The 18,536-nt window shown below is 38.8% G+C and overlaps 1 long non-coding RNA gene across 6 annotated transcripts; it reads right to left on the bottom strand.

Annotated features, from left to right (window-relative positions):
* Window positions 1-2,027: 2,027 nt before the first annotated feature.
* On the bottom strand, window positions 2,028-18,331 carry LOC310898435. Of its 6 annotated transcripts, none has more exons than XR_014583298.1 (5): window positions 17,369-17,715; window positions 17,016-17,111; window positions 15,747-15,837; window positions 11,685-11,763; window positions 2,028-7,993 (listed from the first exon to the last, which is right to left on the bottom strand). It is a non-coding gene; the product is annotated as an uncharacterized lncRNA (long non-coding RNA). The 6 variants fall into 6 exon arrangements; XR_014583299.1 differs by having other exon boundaries at window positions 17,016-17,061; XR_014583296.1 differs by lacking the exons at window positions 17,016-17,111; window positions 17,369-17,715 and adding an exon at window positions 18,246-18,331.
* Window positions 18,332-18,536: the final 205 nt, after the last annotated feature.

The raw sequence follows: 18,536 nt of genomic DNA, 5'->3' as shown, positions 1-18,536 counted from the left end.
GCTGGGCCAGTAGCATTCAGAAATTCCTTTAGCAAGTACCATTAGTTATTTTTCTTCCTTATTTTTTTTTTCTTCTTCACACAAACAGTGTCACAGATATGGCTTCCAGTAGAATTGAGCGTGAGGCATCAGAAGCACTCCTCACAATGTATTTGTTCCCAAACTGCTTAGGAATAAAAGTACCTAAAACTACGCTCTCATATAAGTATACAGTCCCACTCTCAACCCCTGAAAATCAGGGAAAGTTCCCAAATATCCTCTATGTAGTTATAAGGCTAGGTGGCTATATTTTATATAATGATTGATCACGTCAGTGACAGGAGAAATCTGGAATCTTACTTTAATTGTAACTCATGAAAATGATGTAAGTCACATACAGGGAATAATAAACAGATTTTAAGGTTCGGATCAATATGCCATGCTAGTCCTGGACACTCAGCAGATTACTCCAATTCACCAGATAGTTTTAACCAAGAGAAAAAGGAAAGTTCAAATTAAATTCTCAAAACTGATAGAGAAGAAGTAATTCTCTCTTGACCCCCGATATGAACATCTGAGGTATCAGCACTAGCACTTACCAATAAAATAGCAAACTCAGATCAGCAAAAGTCTAGTACCCTTCCTGTGCAGATGCTGCTATTCCAGAAGTTATTTCCCTGGACTATGGGATGAAAAAATAAATAAGGAAATGTGACCACTCTTACAGAGAACCACAGCTCCCCCCCCGCCGCACAATGCCAAAAGACTCTTCATCACAGCAAATTCTCATGTCACGCTTTTTTTTTTGAAGATATTTCAGTATTTCTGCATTTGAATTATATATATATATATGCAATCCCACCAAACTATTGGATTACTAAAAATCAATTTACATGGGATTACTTATACACCATACTATGTATCCAGTGACTGACTGCACATAGTGTGTGTGATGTCCTGACTTGAGTGAGCTCAGCTCAAAAGGCACCTGCACAAAGCTTTTCAAAGCAACTGCAATAAATTTTACTGGATGTGGCAAACCTTATAAAAATTAAATAATGTCATGCTTTATAAGCATTTCATTCAATGTGACTAAACACATGGATAGCATTGAGGATGATATTTAACTTTTTCCATGTGCAGATTTAATACCACACAAAAATTTGAGTCCCCTATTGCTAATTTTCCACCATGTGGTAACTATTTAGCTGGTTTTTAAAAGTTACTGAATTACAGAGTTGAATTACAGAGCACAGCAACTACCAGTGGGCGTTGGGTGTAAGCATGTCCCTCTGGCTTAGCACGGGGTCACATATACTGGCATTAAATCACAACAGTATTCCTAAGGCTGTACTGGTTAGGTTCACACAGGAATGAATGTGCTGGTTTCCAAAATCATGTGCTTATGTACTTCTAAAAATAGAAAATATTAATGTCAGATTTGATTGATATGACTCCATCAGGTTCTTGTCATTTCAGCACACCTGTGACAATGACATACTGTACAGACTTACATACAGTGCTGGTGGAAAGCCCCGTTAGCCTACATACCTCAATTAAATCAAGTTAGACTCATTTATACAGCTGTGCAGGTCCAGATGTAAACTGAGAAGTGTCCACAAAAGTTGCGGTTAGAAGCATTCACAACATTAAAATCATGGAAAAAGTATGTTTTTCAGCTTCTCTCACAGGTTAGTTTAAAACCTTAATCTCTCATTTTGGAGAAAGAAGCACTTCTACAGACACACTGCAAGCCACCAGAGGATAAAGAAAAGCAATGATCACAAACACCAACGCTTTATTCCTTCACCAGCAGTGGCAATGATCACTTCTAATGACTGAGTTCAAGATGATAAACATCTTTTGCCAAGTACAAAATCTTTTAAGATTTTTTTCTCTAGATTATGTACTAATGTACCATTTGAACATGTTCCTCATAAAAGCAACAAAAGATCCACCAAAGCTTATGCACCCCAAAATTGTCTACAAGTATACTGCATTACTACAAGCTTCACAGAGCATTATAGCAACTCTCGTAAACTAATTTAGGAAAAAGGAATTTACAGGGTTTATTGCTTTACTTAGTGTATCACTCGTGTAGTTTGAGATAACACTCCCCAAAACACAACAGATCATAACAGTAGTAGTACTGGTAAGAATGAACCAAACAAAGCCAAATTCCTAGCCTTGTGAGCACGAGGCTATTCTTTCCAGATGAGTCAGTGGTAACTAATGCAGCCTTAGCCAGGTTTCATTAATTCTCTGCTACTCGTTGTCTTGCAGTGTTGAGGGAAGACAAAGTTTCTCTCACAATTTCTCCTTACCAATGTTTGTAAAACACACACATAGTAGAAGACTGAGTAAAGGGCTAAGAATCCGTCACAATTATCTGCCATTGTTCTCACTCTGCACGTGCCACAGAATCACTGCACATACAGCAAAACCTACATAAGGTGGTTCCAACATTTCTGTCAAAACTCCCTGTATGATTAGTAGGAATAGCACAAGACAGGAATGGAAAGAAGCAGATCCTCCTAGAGAAAATGACAACCAAGATGAAAGATGGTAGAATTTAAAAGAAGAAATGAAGAAATTAGGTATGGGGGATACCCTGTGTCCTAAGCTGGTACTCTGACCCTTGAACCATGTCTCTGGTCTTGTATCAGTAACTCCCCATGCTCATTTTGTCAGGGAGCATTATGTATATCAACAGCCATTTGGCATGCTTTTCCCAAACATCTTTAGTTTTTATTGCACTTACATTTAATTGTATTTTAGCATAGCATTTTTGTTCACAAGAGAAACCTTGTAACAATCAAATTGTATGTAAACTATCAGAAGATTCAGACAGCATCAGTCCGGTCTTCCTCCTTTTCTGTGTTTGATACCAGACAAGCTGTACTTTCCCAGGCTAATCATTTTTTGGCATGAGGCAAATCCAAGACCATAGCATTTTTTAAATATTAATTAGATGTTACAACTAAAACTGTGTCGACAATCAGCAGTCCTTACTCTTCTTTTGTTAATAATGCCAAGCTCCCAGGGGCTCATTAACAATCCTCATCTAGACAATCATTTAAGCATCATGCCTGATGAACGGGACATGGGTCAGTGAATTAGCAAGCAGTCTTTCACTAAGACATCAATCCACAGCTACGGCATGGCTTGTCAGGCCAAATCCAAAATGAACGTACACGGAATCTCCAATTGCCTCTTGCTCAAAAAGCAAGTGCTTTCATCTGTTGTTTCCACTATGGGCACTAGATCCTCTGCTCTGCTCCTGCCTCTAGTGTTTCAAAATTTCACAAAATACAGAAAGCAGATTACATATTGTGCATGTAGTAAGAAGTAGCTTCTGTAGAGAGAGGCTTATTTTATAACACACACATGAGATTGTTTGTATTAGGTCTTATATGATGAAAAAGGTTGAAAACCTTAAAATAGCTATTACAAAAGCAGAAAACTTCTGTATGTTACTTGCATTATAATATGAAAGCAGTTCATTAGTACCTACAGAATGACATCTCCACAGGAGGTTAATACCATTCTCGTTCTGCTGTTTGCATGATAATCTTTCCCAGGACATCAAAGCTCCTCCCAGCATCCTATGGAGGACAAAGCTTGTAGGTGAAGGGAACTGAGTGTTTCTACATCATTCTGCCATTTCTTTTGTTTGGGCATGTAAAAAAATATTGCTGTAGAAAGCTACATAATAAATCTATCATTAGTTATACTATATTCTATATAGAATCTTTCATCGGGTAGAGACCAAGAGGCCAGAAGTACAGATTTGTGTGCACCCATCACCTCAGAACAACAGCAAAAACCATCGTGTATTATTGTGTATTTCCTATGGAAAAGACCACTGTAATTTGGTAAAAACAACAACAACCGGTGCTCATCTCGGAGATCAGATTAGACTGCAGACATCATGGCACCTAACCCAGAAAAACTAATGTCGCTCCTGCAACTTTATGAAGATGTCTTGTTTTCTGCATCCTGTATGTAAATACTTGCCAGTTCAATTCATACTGTAAAGTTGTTTTCTTCATAACTGAGAAGGCAGGCACCTATTCTCCATCTCAATTGCTGTCTCTTACAGAACATATCGATGGCAAGGGGGTTAGAGATTTTGAGCTCCAGGAGATATAACTTACAGGAACAGCAATGAGACTGCAAGACAGTGAAGAAATGGTGAAGGAGCCAACTTATCCCTGTGTGAGAATAGCTCTTCTGTCTCTCCATGCACATTATACCACCAGGAGCAATATTTATTCCTGGGAGAAGGAGGAGGCAGAAGCAGGAGCACCTGCCATCAGGTGTAGCGCAGACAACAGATGCTTGCAAGCTACAAAAGATCGCTATGATGCAGCAGGAGCAGCCAGCCAGGGCCTTTGATACCCTTGCCACCTAGTACTGAGCCAAATGTCCAACCATGCTGAGGAAAACATGCTGGAACCAAAATCAGACAGATCCAGTGCAAAGGTGAAAAGATGGTGCAGCATCTTCACAGTGCCACTGTGCTACTTACGCTCCTGTGGTTTTATTTCATCTGGTTGAGCTGTTATTTTCCTCACCAAACATCTGTTTGTCATCTCTGCCTCTGCTTATGGATTCGCACTGGTATAGTGATGATATGGGAGCACTCAGAGTGAAATTAGATACTCAGCTCCTGAACATCCTTCTTAAATCATTTCCTAGCATTACTGGATGAGCTGCCTACAATACAGATCTAATGGCAAAAGCAGCTACTGCTTTCTGTTTTATGTTGCTCTAATACTTGTCAGGGAAGAGAGCAAGCAGGCAGTCATAGCTGCTGGTAACTACGTTAAAAAACCTGCTGTGGAAAAAAAGATTAACCACAGTTATCAAAAGTACATAGACAAGAACCCCATATCTATACGCATGCACATCAATACACAGAATGGAAGTTTAACCTAAATCTGAAACTTTCTTCACTTTCTCTTCAGTCTTAGAATCCACTTTAGCTTTTGCAATTTTTTTTCCACGGGGATGATTCCAAAAATAAATCTGCCCCCAATGCCCAACAAAATAGCCTTGCTCTAGAGAAAGCTACAGCCCATCTGGCCAGGCACAGGGTGGAGGATAATCTCTGCAGCTCTGCTGCTGAACTTGTTAGCAAAAATAACACTGAGCCCATTTCTATTAGCTCCCATCCAAATGCAAACCTTAATCTTCAGCAGAATTTTTTCCACAGAAAGGAAAAATACTCCATTCTATGTATACTCCCAGACCTATCTGTGGTTGGAGACAAACAGAAGAGAAAAGCAGGGGATAGGGAAAAGTACAGTAAAAGGGAAGGAGGCAGCACAGAAGGAAAAAAATGAAAACAAGGAGAGATTATAACTATGGGAACAATTGGTCTTGTTAACAACAGTTGACAGATAACAGCTTTGGACTTGTTTAAAGTGTCAGAGATGAGAAATCTGGATGTTTGCATTGTTTTGGGAGAGAAAAAAACAGTACAGAGAAGTGTTTAAATGTCCCTGACATATAAAACTAAACTCTGCAGTTTAAAGACAGATTGCTTTGATTCCTAGTGGCATTACCCTGCCACTTCCAAAGATCAGAGGGGCTTGTGAAGCTGTGCGATTGCTGGCATATTCACTACACATGAAAACTGACTATAAAACAAAAATAAATATGAACATTGAATTTCTGACTCTAACAGGCATACTGCCTCTGTCCCTTTTCAGATGGACTAAAGCCTCAGAACAGGAAAATATCAATAAAAAGCTGAGCTCTCTCATAATTCTTATCTGATTTTTTTTCCCGACACACTGCTGCATTGCTCCTCTGTCACCCTCTCATGTATTGTCAATCCTTACACACCCATAAAGTAGTGGGAATAAACAAGTGAGAAGAATAACAAAATACAGGACACAGCACAAATCAGTCAAGAAGAAGCCAAGGGTGAAAATTGCTTTGAAAACTACAAATACTACAGGGAAATGGAAGTAGTTCATGGATTTTTTTTCCCTTCTGCAATATCCTATTACCCTCTCCATTGAAAATGGATCCTATGTAACATTTTTATCTATTATATCACTGCAGTTTTACCAGAAAATTTCTCTATTTATAACATATATTGCTCACAGAGTAGATTACCATTATTCAGACATGGGCCCCATACAGAGCAAACTAAAATGGATTCCGGTGTTTATCTTCACTTTACGGAAAAAGAAGCATCTCCAAAACGATTATGGAAGTCAGTTTCTCTACTGCACAACTAAGCAGATGGCCTCTTTAAAACTGAACAGCTTTTCAGTATTAAGAAAGATGAAGCTTTACATTATGGTCAAAGTTACAAGGTCACTGTGACATTTAAGAAGCTCTACCTCACACTGGACCCGTAAATAAACAGGTGACCTTCTCTCCCAGTGATTTCAGTTTTCAAGTCTCATGTATTGATGTAGACTCAGAAAATCAAATTTCAATGGTGAAGTGGAACTGGACAAAAAAAAAGTATAAGTATGCATACAGGTCATAAAAGGATGCATCAAGAACAGAGTGTTTTGTCCATTTTGTATATGGCATTCCTAAAATTTGTAAGAATTTAAAAAAAATTTAAAAACATTCCTAACCCAAATGAAAGAAAAAAAAAAAAGTAAGGTTGCTTTAACCAGCACTAGCAGGGCTGAATTTTTAAGGACCTGTACAAATTATGGAAAACACCTTCACTGCCATAGCATGTCCTATTTCAGACACATCCTTCTGCTAAAACAGAACATGTTTGGCTAAGAATCCTCCTTTATCCCTGTAAGAGGGCACTCAGGAATGCAACAGTGCCTCAGGAGTACATAAAACATAAGCCACCTCTCTAGTTTCTACACATCTGAATGTTGATACACACTATGCTATAAGTACAAATATTAAAAGTTACACTGCTATAGGAATAAGTGTTTAAATAATTACAGAAATATTTTTCAATCAAGTGTAACTGTATGCACACATGATACACATGGTATTCCCTCCTTTCCTATTAGGCAGACCTTCTTCCATCTTCCTTTTTACAATGTGTGCCCTAGACATCTTCAGTCCTCTTTCAACAACAGCCTCCCAGAAAACAATTCCAAGTTGTTTGGGAATTATAAGGATAGACCTCCGTTCCAATCTTTTTTTTTTTTAAACTGAGAATTTGTTTGAAACAATTTTTCACACACAAAAAAGAAGTTGTTTAGGTGAAGACAGTCAGGATTTTGGTGCTGTAGTATTCTTAATATTTCTAATTTCCAGCAGAAGTACTTGGACATGTTCTGAGTGCAATAAATGCTACAGATGGCTTCATCTCCTCTCTCCATTATCTCCCGGTATACTTCAAGCAGTAGATCTCATCCTGCTCTTTGCCCTTTTCCATTTAGCTATATCTTTAGCAGAGATTTTTTCTTCTCCAAGTCAAGCACAGGTTGGAAAGGAGTTAGTCACAGAAAGGGACCCTTTTGCTCTGGATACAGTAAGTAAAACTGTTTCCCCCTTGGTGCTTCTCATGTGCAATCTTCAACTGGTAAAGAGTTTGTATCAAACCATCCCCCGCATACATTTCCTGGATGTGGATGTATGCATGGACTGACAGGCACATACTGCTGCGCTGCACATCTAAAAGCAGAGTCTCAAGCTGAACATCACAACTTGCCTTTTGTTTTCTTCCTGAGTCAAGCAGCAAATTACGCCTAAGAAAAAAATAGCAGGGTGTAGCAGTAGGCAGCTGTGAAAATGATTCGGCAGCAATTGCTACTTTAGCTCGGTTTCTCAAGTGCTGCTTTTAAGAGATCTTTTGAAAGACTTGGATAGGCTGAATAGCCTTTCTCTGATCGCAGGGGATGAAGTTCAGTCTCCTTTGCAAAACCCTCGAGCATCAGAATTTCTTCCAGATACTAAAAGGAGATGTGGAGCAGTTGGGATAAAGGGGAGAAGGCCTTCACAGGCACAGACAGCTAGCTGTGAGCTGGCCTTTAACCACAAAACTGCCCTTTACACAGGTACTGTTCCTTCTCTGAAAGAGAAACAGATTGTGAGCAAATGATCAAATTACCACTAGGCAAACTGGTGTGCAAACAAAGTGGATGAAAAAGCTCTACAGTAACACTCCATTATTACCACGGTCATATCCCAAGGTCCAGGCTATACGGATGATGCCTTAGTGAAGAAATGAGGTTGCCTTACACAAACTACAAGGTACAATCCTAACAGCTCATCTGTGTGCCCTCTTTGTTTTCAGAGACACTCAGCTGTACAAGTACAGAGTCCACAGCCCTCCTGTGGCCTATTTCATCACCTGTGCAGCTTCCTCAAATGGCTTAATTATGGGCCCCTGGGAGATTTTCACATCAATTAACTGAAATTGTTCTACAAAAGTAAACAATGGACAAAATCCTGTTTGTATTATTCAAACAGTTTAGAATACTTGTTACTGAACGAGCGGTGAGAGTGTATTTTGCAGGCCCTTCTGTGCCTGATTCACATCAGCCACATTCAAAGACGAGTCGATACAGGCCTCGGTCGCAGAACTGTAGCTTGGTGATCAAGATGCAGCAATTCATGCGTTTAGCTCTGAAAAGCCTTTTTATCGATTCCTGTCTGTTGGCCCAGAGCTGATTATCAAGCATAGCGAGCAGTATTTGGCCCACAGCATGCTCCATTTGGAAGCACACAGCTGGAATCGCCAGCATAAGCAAGCGTTGGCAATGTTTAACTCTGACAGGGCTGCTCTGCTACATATGCTATGGGACTGTCCAAATCCCTGGCAGAAAATAAAGTGCCAGTGTTTAAGTAACCAAAGATTTAGAAATTCCACATTTGTTTATTTTATAAGCTCTAACTGTACTCCCAAGCATAGCCACAGCACTAAACGAAGGTTGTTCTGAGGATAATTCATTGCCAAAAGAGAAACCCTTATCAAACAGAAAATCAACAAGAGACAATTTCTCAGATTCATTGCAAGAATTAGCTCTGAACTGAAATATTTAGTCTTTAAACGAAATCTCATTCCTTCCAGAGGCCTGGATCACTTTTATTAAAGACTGAACCTTCCTCACTGTATCACACAAGTATCTGCTGGCACTGGTTGTAAATCAGGAACTCAGAAGAAGAGCTGAATCTTTATCATGTTTACTGTGTCTTGCTCGTCTCCATTTGTTTAAATCACCTCCTGTAACAGATTTGCTGAAATTGGTCCAGGAATACTGAAGTGTAGCAAATTTATGTGTATTTGACAAAGTTGGCTGCAACTAGATGAAAGTTATGAACAACAACAACAAAAAATAAATAAAACCTCTTCCTTTGTATTCATCTTTCACATACTCACATAAACATCTACCCTCTTTTCTGCACCTTATGACACTCTAGAATACAAGGAAGCTAAGACTGAACTAGCAGACAAATGAAAGGAACCAACATTAAAAAAGATGAAAAAATCTGAAGTAAATCTTCAAATTCTAAAGCAATACCCACAGCTTCATTTACAATGCTACTCAGAGCAATGCATCCTTTCACTCTATATTGTCTAAGTACATAGTAAGTACCTCAGAAAACTTTTTTGTCCTTTTTGCTAAAGCATTTTCTACAGTGTTGGCTTTTGACTATTAATAACAACAACCTGTAACTAATGTCTACCTGAATGCAAGTCCCCAAAATTGACTTGGAAATGTATGCTCTATTTGCTTAACTTCTGATGAGTACAAACATTCAATCTTTGAAAATGATTTATTTCGAAACACCCATTCTCCCCCATTTAATTTTCTGACAGAAATTACACATAGGTTAACAGAAAAGCAAAGTAGCAGTAGTCAGCTGCTGAATTTGTACTGTAAATGCAATTCCAAAGACAACCTTTTGCACAAGCTCCTTTTCCATTTTTTCTAAGGCTTTCTTTTCCTTTCTTTGATTGCTTTCAGCAACATTCCAAAATAATTAATTTTTCCTCGATTTATTTTTAAGATTTAAGCACCCACTGAGGTTAAAAAAATGCAAACTATGCTCCTTGTCTAGTCCAGGACTCCTGCTCATGAAACGTTATGTGACTGTATGTAAAACTGTAAGGAAGGTGTATTTCTAGCTCATCTTGCATGGGACCAAAGCACCAAATCCTCACAAGTCATACCCCATTTTTATATTTCTCAGCTACCATAGCTTCATTTTCCAGTCTCCTCATTTCTCGCTACATTTCTTCACAACTCTTGATTGATCTCTTTGTCAATCTATTCATAACAGTTATCCCTGTCTTTAATTGCTCTTGTCCCTACGTGTTTCCCTATAGGATGCCTAGCATTCTATTTATCATGAACTACTCTCAGCTATTACATCCAAACTTGCATTAATTTATCTCCTTAACTCCAAAACTGAGGGAACTTCTGTTTTGACATTATAGGCTCTGTTTCAGCCTTCTGTCCTCCTACTGAAATCAGGAGCACAAATCCCACCACTTTTTTCCTGTTAAGTTCCACAAGATACCTCTTAACACAAGAGGAGCCATTCTGCTTTCCCAAGAGCTTCAAGTTTTTGCCTACGACACTGTAAGCTCACTTCTTAAATGTGAAAGAACTATTCAGTTACTAGAGATATCGTATGAAATGGCTTTCCCATCCTCTCAAGCCTGAGGATGTCAGAGTTATCACCGTTCCTGAATTAGAATGGAATTTTTAAAATTGCAAAAACTTAATCACATGAAAATCTGAAAGAATTGTTTCAGGCTAAATTAAATACACCGCTTTGATCAAAAGCGCTTTGATTTTTTTTTTTTAAACAAAGGTAGAAAATTTTCTAATTTTAAAGACCCCAGCTTCCACACAAGCTCCTTTTCTTCTGATACTACAAAAGGGGCAGTACAGTGCCAATCACTTTCCTAGGAGTGGCAAAACTGATTAGTATATTTTTGAGTAGTTATGAGACATCTCTGCTGGCCAGTGATATCTGAAGTCCACTTTTTGGGCATTTTCACTCCAATTGTGATCTATCATCGTTAATATAATGCATCATCTGTTCCCAGATGCACTGAATCCATCAAAAAACAAACAAACAAACAAAAAAAATGTACCACTATCAAAATATTCTCCTTCAGCAGCCTTTACTTCTACAGAAGTCCTTTCGTCTCTAGCGATCTACGTTTTTAGTCAGAAGACATGGCAAATTCCTCACCTCTGAAAAGCTGTGTCCCATCTATCAGGGAGGACTGTGGTCCTCTGATATGGTCTGCAGTAGTTTCAAAATATAGAATTAAATTGGGATCAGTTCCCAGAAAAGTAGGGAAAAAAAAGCTAATATTAATTTTCCTTCCTGGACTAGAAGTTTCACTCGAAATTAAAGCTCAGATTGTAATGACTCCTAAGGCTGGAAATTTCGGAAAAATACCAAACATGTCAGAATTAGAAATGCTGCCTCAGCCTGACAAAACCTTTCTGCCTCACCTCATCTCCCTGAGCACATGGGTGGCCTAGGGCTGCCTGAAGAGATCAAGGGCTGACCTAGAGTGTGCGCTGACACAATCATCCTATTAGGGGCTGAAGATAAAAGTATAATACTAGGTACTGATGACAGAATTTGCTCTAATCACTTCCACCTACCTTGATAAAAGAGCAAAGGAAATGCCTCTGTCTTAACTATTCAGCTTGGAGAAAACAGATTTGCTACGTTTAAAAAAAAAAAAAACCTCCAAAATAATGCTTTAAAACATCTGTTAAAAGCCTTACACATGTCTATGTACGTCTTCAGTTCTTTCACCTGAAGGTCAAAGACGGAAGTAACCAGTGATTTTTGTTCGCTTGGTACCTAAGCACAGGAAAAATGTGAAAGATAAAAATGATACTTGAACTCTGTAGTTCAGGTTCACAAATCATTCTGAAAAATAAACTGTTACCCAAACATTTCAGTTTATTCGTGTGACTGAAAAAACAGATGTGCCATAAGATAGCCGAAAGCTTAGAGCTTTTGGGGGTAATCCTCCTGAGAATACTAGCTATTCCCTTTAACTCAGAATTTGTGTACTTTATGCTGCTGCATGCAGAGCAATTTTTAAACAAGAGCTTGCTTAAAATAGATAAGAGACCAAAGCCATGTGTTTCAAACTGTTCGGATTCATAAGCATGATAACTGACTTACTAAAAAGTGTTTATCCAAATGAAGGTGTGAAATCCTCACTGTTTGCCTGTATTAGTTTTAGATGACTTCTAATACCAACTCTCTTCAAACTACGAATTTTGAGGAGGAAAATAGAACTTCTTTCAATCTGCAATATGCTTGGGAAAATATGTGTTCCATACTGTGCTTGTGTGAATGCCTGGAGTCATCTCAGCTTTTCCCCCCATCTCAAAGGCAATTTACCAGAAGGGGTATGGAAATTCATTTGCAAACTAACAGCATTGCAATGAAGAGGATTCAAGTCCTTCATTTTAATATTATTGGTACACATTTAAGTGCCACACAGTCTTACAGCACCACATAGAGAGATGATCTCAGACCTGAAGAGACTACAAATTGTGAACCAGTTTCTGCCAGCTTCACATAAAATAGCTCATCACCTCCTTATGTACAAGCAAGCAAACAAAACAAATTAGGAATGGATGGCAACATGTAAGACAGCAGACCATATTAACAGCTTAATTATTTTAATTCTTCGTTTTCACATTGGTAGCACCAACAAAACTCAGAACTGTTGAAAGGATGCTTATATACTTCAGTTGTCTTTATTTTGTTTTCAGGCTATTTATTATTCCTGGAACTGGACAGAGACACTTCCAGCCAGCTCCCAAACAGCCCTGCTCCTAACCAAAGCTGAACCCATCAATGAAACTATAGAGAAGGGGGAGTGAAAGTACGGCTGGGGGGCGGTCTGGCAGCTCGCCCAGGCCACCCCACCACAGGTCCTTAAGTACTTTTACAGACTGGCTGTTTTGGGATACTTCACCATTGCAGATCTTTGTTTTCCTATTGAGCAGTAGAGATCAACACCTCAAAATGGCAAGTCCTGTACACTCCTTGGCCACACCACATTCTTCCATTTATTAGATGCTTCTAATTGAAACATACTCATCATTTACTTCAGATTACATCATTTGACAAATATTTTTTCCCATGCAGTTTTGCATACGATTACACGTTACATGCAATTGCATCATCAACCATCTTTGTAACATTTACTACTTACTTTCAGGGGACAAAATATTCAGTGAGCATCTGAAATTTCATCCAAAACTTTTAGTAATCGAATACAGATGATCTATGGATTTATACTACTTTTTTTCGTTTGCATCAAAAAATTTAGAGTGTGTTTTATTTGTACCAAATCTTCATCCCAAGTGTTTATGACTTGGTTATAACCAAGAAGCAAAACCAGAAAATCTTCTCATTGTCTATCCAAAATGCATTACGCAGTAAGATATGCCTTTTTAAATAACAGCTACTACAGCTGAGACAATGAAAGTTTTTGCCATACCTGTTTTCCACCTTTTAAATAAGTCAAATGTTATACCATATAGCCAAAATCAAAATGATAGAGTTGATTAAATTCTGAAAAGAATAAAAAAGGCAAGTAGTGCCCCAAAGCCTACCTGTCTGCTTGAAATGTTTTAGAGAACAAAGTGAGGTATTTCTGTGTCAAAATTTCCATCAGAATCATATGTGAACACAAATGGGACAGGGCTTTACTCTGAGTCATTAAATCCATTTCCTTACTGTTATGGTGTACCAGGTCTGCCTGAGCTGGAGTTAACTTTCCCCACAGCAGCCCATACTGTGCTATGCTCTGCAAATCAGGCTAGAACAGCACTGGTGTCACACCAGTGTTTTGGCTATTGCTGAGCAGTGCTGGCACAGCATCAGGACTCCCCAAAGCCCCCTAGAGCCAGCAGGTTGGGGTGGGCAACATGTGGGGAGGGGACATCACCAGGGCAGCTGACCCTAACCAACAAAAGGGATATTCCATACCATGTGGTGTCACACTCAGCAATAAAAGGTGGGGAAAGGGAAGGAGAAGGGGGCTCTCGTTATGAAAACGTCTGTCCTCCCAAACAACCACTGTGTGTATTGAGGCCCTGCTTCTTGGGATGTGGCTGAACATGGCTCATTGATGGGAAGTAGAGAATAATTGTTTTTCTTCCCTTTTTGCTTCCACACGGACTTTGCTCATTTTTATTTCCCCCTCTTTCTTTTCCCTTTAATGAAATCATCCTTACCTCAACCCGTGAGCCTTTTTTCATTCCAGCATACTGTCTTCTCCCCCTCTTCTTCTGAGGAGGGGGAGTGAGAGCACGGTTGTGGCAGTTTGGCTGCCTAGCAGGGCAAAACCACCACACTTGGGTGACCAACGCAGCAATGCGTTCTAGGAACTTGTCAAGCTCCATCCTAAAAGCAGCTAACTGTTCTAATTTCCACTTGCATTTATTTCTGCCCACTACTTATTACCACAAGCTATCCTAAAAATAACCTTACCTTACAGAATTCTTCTCTTCTGCTTACCTCCTAAAATATTCATAGAAAAACTAATATTCCCTTTCAGCCTTCACCTTGCTAAGCTAAACAAGTATAAGAAAAAAAAAATGAAGAGACGTGACATCTTCCATCTTTTTCATTATTCTAATAGCAATCAATTCTTTGTACTTGTTCAGTTTTCATTTTCTCTTTAATATGGGTGACCACGCAGTACTTCAGGTAAGGCCTCTTCAGGGACCACACAGTAATATTCATCCTTCTCTCTCTTTACTGGATTTATCTTGACAGGTAGACTGGGCATTTTATATTTTAAACATTAGCAACTCTTTTCAAATTCACGATTTCCACCCCCTTTTTCCTCCAACTTAAGCCATTATTTATTAGGTGATACTACGTCAAATGCTATAATGAAATTCCAATAGATAAGATCTGATAGATCATCTTTGTTTAGCAAAACTGGCACCAGATCAAAGAAAGCAGTAATGTTAATTTTATGTAATTTATCTTTCAAAAACCACTGTAGCATTTTAATTCCATTTTACTCCATGTCTTCAAGCTGCATTTCTGTCTATAGGCTTGAAGGCAATTGTGGTCACTTTTACTGACCTGCAGTTTTCATGAGGACTTTTGCCTGCTTCTCAAATACTTCTTTATTTGTAACTCTGCTGGTCTCTGGAAGACCCTTTTGCTTTGTTTTAAATATTTCCAAGTGGAACCACAACAGTTCTGAGAATTCTGAGATGGAGATTATCTCAGAAATCCTTCTCAAGTGTACTAATAATTTGAATTAATACACTTGAGTGTACTAATAACTTGAATTTCTAATCTGTTTAAAGTCATTTCAATCTACATGCTCGCTTTCCATTATCCCTCTCACCTCAATATCACTATTTTTATCTAGAAAATATGCAGTTGGTTCTGGGGTGCCAAACCAATGAGTATTCCTTATCTTTACATGCACAAGTCTATCTTCTTCCATAATTTCTAAACCATCTCCCAGATACTTATCTATCCAGCTTAACTTCTAAGTATTTCCCCTTAGTTGGGTTAAGTTTTCCCAATACATTTAGCAATTTACAAGTGTTCTCCATATTCAAGCTCCCGAGCTCTCCAGGAATTCCAGCTGTAGGAGCAGTCATAGCTAACAAAAATTCCAAGACCCTACAGAATCTCTAGCCAAGCAACTACTGCACCAACAGCATAGTGCAAAGCACCTGTGCTGCTAAGTCTGTGTCTGAGGCTTTGTAAAAGCACAATCACTGTAAGTCACACCCAAACTAACTTGAAACTAATTACAGATAGTTTAAAATTGACTTGAAACTTACTGAGCAGAGTAAGGTGCCAAAGCAGTTAAATCCTCAGCTGGTCAGCCTGTTGGAAGCTGTAGTCAAGGCAGAAAGTCTGATACAGACAAACCTGGGATGAACACAGACAAGGTAGATTTGATATCTTATTTTAATATGTATGTATCTGCTAGAGTGAGCAGAATTGATCAAACGGATGACTGCTTCTCAGTTTAGCATCACATTTGAAACCATAACTGGTTTTCAGATGTTCTTTCAAAAATACACAGGCTCCATCTACTCTTTCCTTCTCACTGTAAAGCAAGTCAGACTGACAAGTTTACAACAACATCAATGACTGCTTTTGAGTTTTACACTAGCAGTCAGAAATCATTTGAAAACAATGATTTTTAATGTTCATGCATTAGCTCTGTAAAACTTTAAAAATAAAGCTGTTAAAAATAATTTTCCTGTTTGAAGTAGAAGATGTTTTGTAAGTTCAACTACATGGATGTACGTGCACAGGGACACATGCCCCCACCCCTCCAAGCCTAGCATCCTACAGAAAAATAAAAGACAATATGGAAGGGAAAAACAAACTCTCCTGCTGCTGTGCTGGTTTTGACAGGGTTAAGCGTGCAGTCCTCATATCACACACTTGTAGTGCCCATTCAGATAAATGGGTTTCATTTTATTGTTTACTTGTAGTTGATAAGGTTCTAGGATTGATTCTGGTGGCTCACAATGCCTCCCAGGCACAAGATGTTTTTCTTACTACTGCATCCAATGCCTTTCACAACACGGTGGTTTTCTCTACAAAAGGCAGGCATTGTGAAACTAAAACATCAGCCAAATCAGTTTTTCCATCTTTGTAAAATGAAGAAAATTCTTAACATGAAATCATTTCTATGCCAGCACAACAACCATAGCAACCATAAATATCAAGAGAGCAGGACAAAAAGGATTACTTTTTGCCTTTTTTTGTCTGTGTTGGACAATACAAAGACCCTGTGGAATCCATGATTCACCTTGTTAAATCACACCTGGAAAACTACCTAAGCATGTGGTATCAAATCACAGAAGGAAGGTTTCGTTTTTTTTTTAACTGAATTAATTAGAAATATCAGCAATTCAGGTTCCTAAAATTGGAAAAGGAAGCCTCTCTCCTCATTCATCTTCATCTCAAACAGAGTTAATATTAATGCCTGGTGAACTCCAAAAGGATCTGCATGAGTTTGCAATGGGAGATACAGTGCATCTGATTATTTCAACAGAATGCTAAAATCAATATTGCTTGCATCAGTTCCTCACCTTGTCACTGACTTCCATAGTCTCAAAATAGTCACTGCTGTAATACCTTCATTTTTGCATCCGTATGTAAAAAGATGGATAGTAACATCTAATTACCTAATAGAAACGTTAGTAACATTTTTCATTACTAGTAAACTAGTTTTAAGACTCCATTTTTTCATTAATTCAAAGAAGCTGGGTAACTGATTTATTATCTGCAGTCTGGTGATTGCTTTGAACCTTCAACACTGGTGCCACCTCTTCGCACAGTATTTCTGCTTGTGATCTTATTAAGAAGATACAGAGATCATTAAAATGACTCAGCCTTAGATAATATTTTCCTGCTTTCTGTGTGAATTTGAAGAATACTTTACCTATATGAGTTTGTCTGTAGACTTCAGAAGAAAGCTAGCTCTGGTGTTTATATATATGTGCCCTAGTCAAAGCCTGCTACAGCTATTTGAAACTTCTGAAGTTTTCTTGAAACTCTCCAGCTCTTTCTTCTGTGTTAGCCAGCCATAAATTGGTGCTTTGAGGCTAGCTGCACAAAAGAAGTCCACACTGCAATAGCAACTGCATGACATCTGCATCTCACATGTCCTGCCTTCTCAGGGAATCCCTGCCCACAGACAGCATCCAAAGCCCAGCTGAGTGGCCAACCCTGTCAGCAGTATCTGTGACGGGCAGCCCCTTCAGCTGCCACAGCTACCTTTTCCAGTTTACCAACCTAGTAGCAGAGGGAACAGAGCAAATCAGGTGTTATCTCCTCAGCTCACACAATTTAATAGCCAGACTGCTCACATAAAGTTATCTAGATTGCTGTTAAAGGCAATGCCATGATTCTCAGCAGCTGTGAGAGCAGCAGTAGTGCAATCACAGCAAACATGAAAAAGATCACAAATCACAGCCCTCACCAACTTCACACCAAAGACCACAGCAAGCAGGAAGTGCCGGAGAAGGGGGTTTCAGTTCTGCCTTTCTTCAGAAGTTACATCCCTCCTGCCCCCAGAAGGACAGGCGCACTCAGAGCAGTGCTGCCGCTAGGCCTCAAGTCCTGGAATGAGGAGATGCAAGCCCTACGCCAGACAGAGCAGGGGAGCAAATCCCAGTCTCTGACATATTGAGTGATCACATTAGTGGTATGATAAAAAGGTGCAGAAAGTTTGGGTCAAGGGATTTAAGTCAAGTGTACTCTTTTAGAAATATTAAAAAAAAAAAAAAAAAAAAAAAAAAAAAACCTCATTGGCTTACCATAGTGCAATATGTTCAGCACCAACTTGGTGCCTCCAGAGCCAGTTCTCTTATACTCATGAGGAATTTCACACCTGTGTCTGCACTTTCCTTTCAAATTAGCTGCTCATCAACTCTATTACTAAACAAACATGAAGCAGCTGTAGCTCTCAGACTATGATTAAAATTAAACCCTTCAAATCCAGCCTAGCTTACAGAGCCTCTGTACAGTTGTACTCAATTGATTAACTCCAACTGGTTCACTACTAAAACTAATCTATTAATTTAACAGTCTGAAAAAGCTTTAAATAA

The sequence above is a fragment of the Anser anser genome, assembly GCF_964211835.1.
Source record: "Anser anser genome assembly, chromosome: 4".
In the NCBI taxonomy this organism is placed as follows: domain Eukaryota; kingdom Metazoa; phylum Chordata; class Aves; order Anseriformes; family Anatidae; genus Anser; species Anser anser.
Note: the sequence above shows the minus strand (reverse complement) of the source record. Positions and strands in the feature narration are given on the sequence as shown.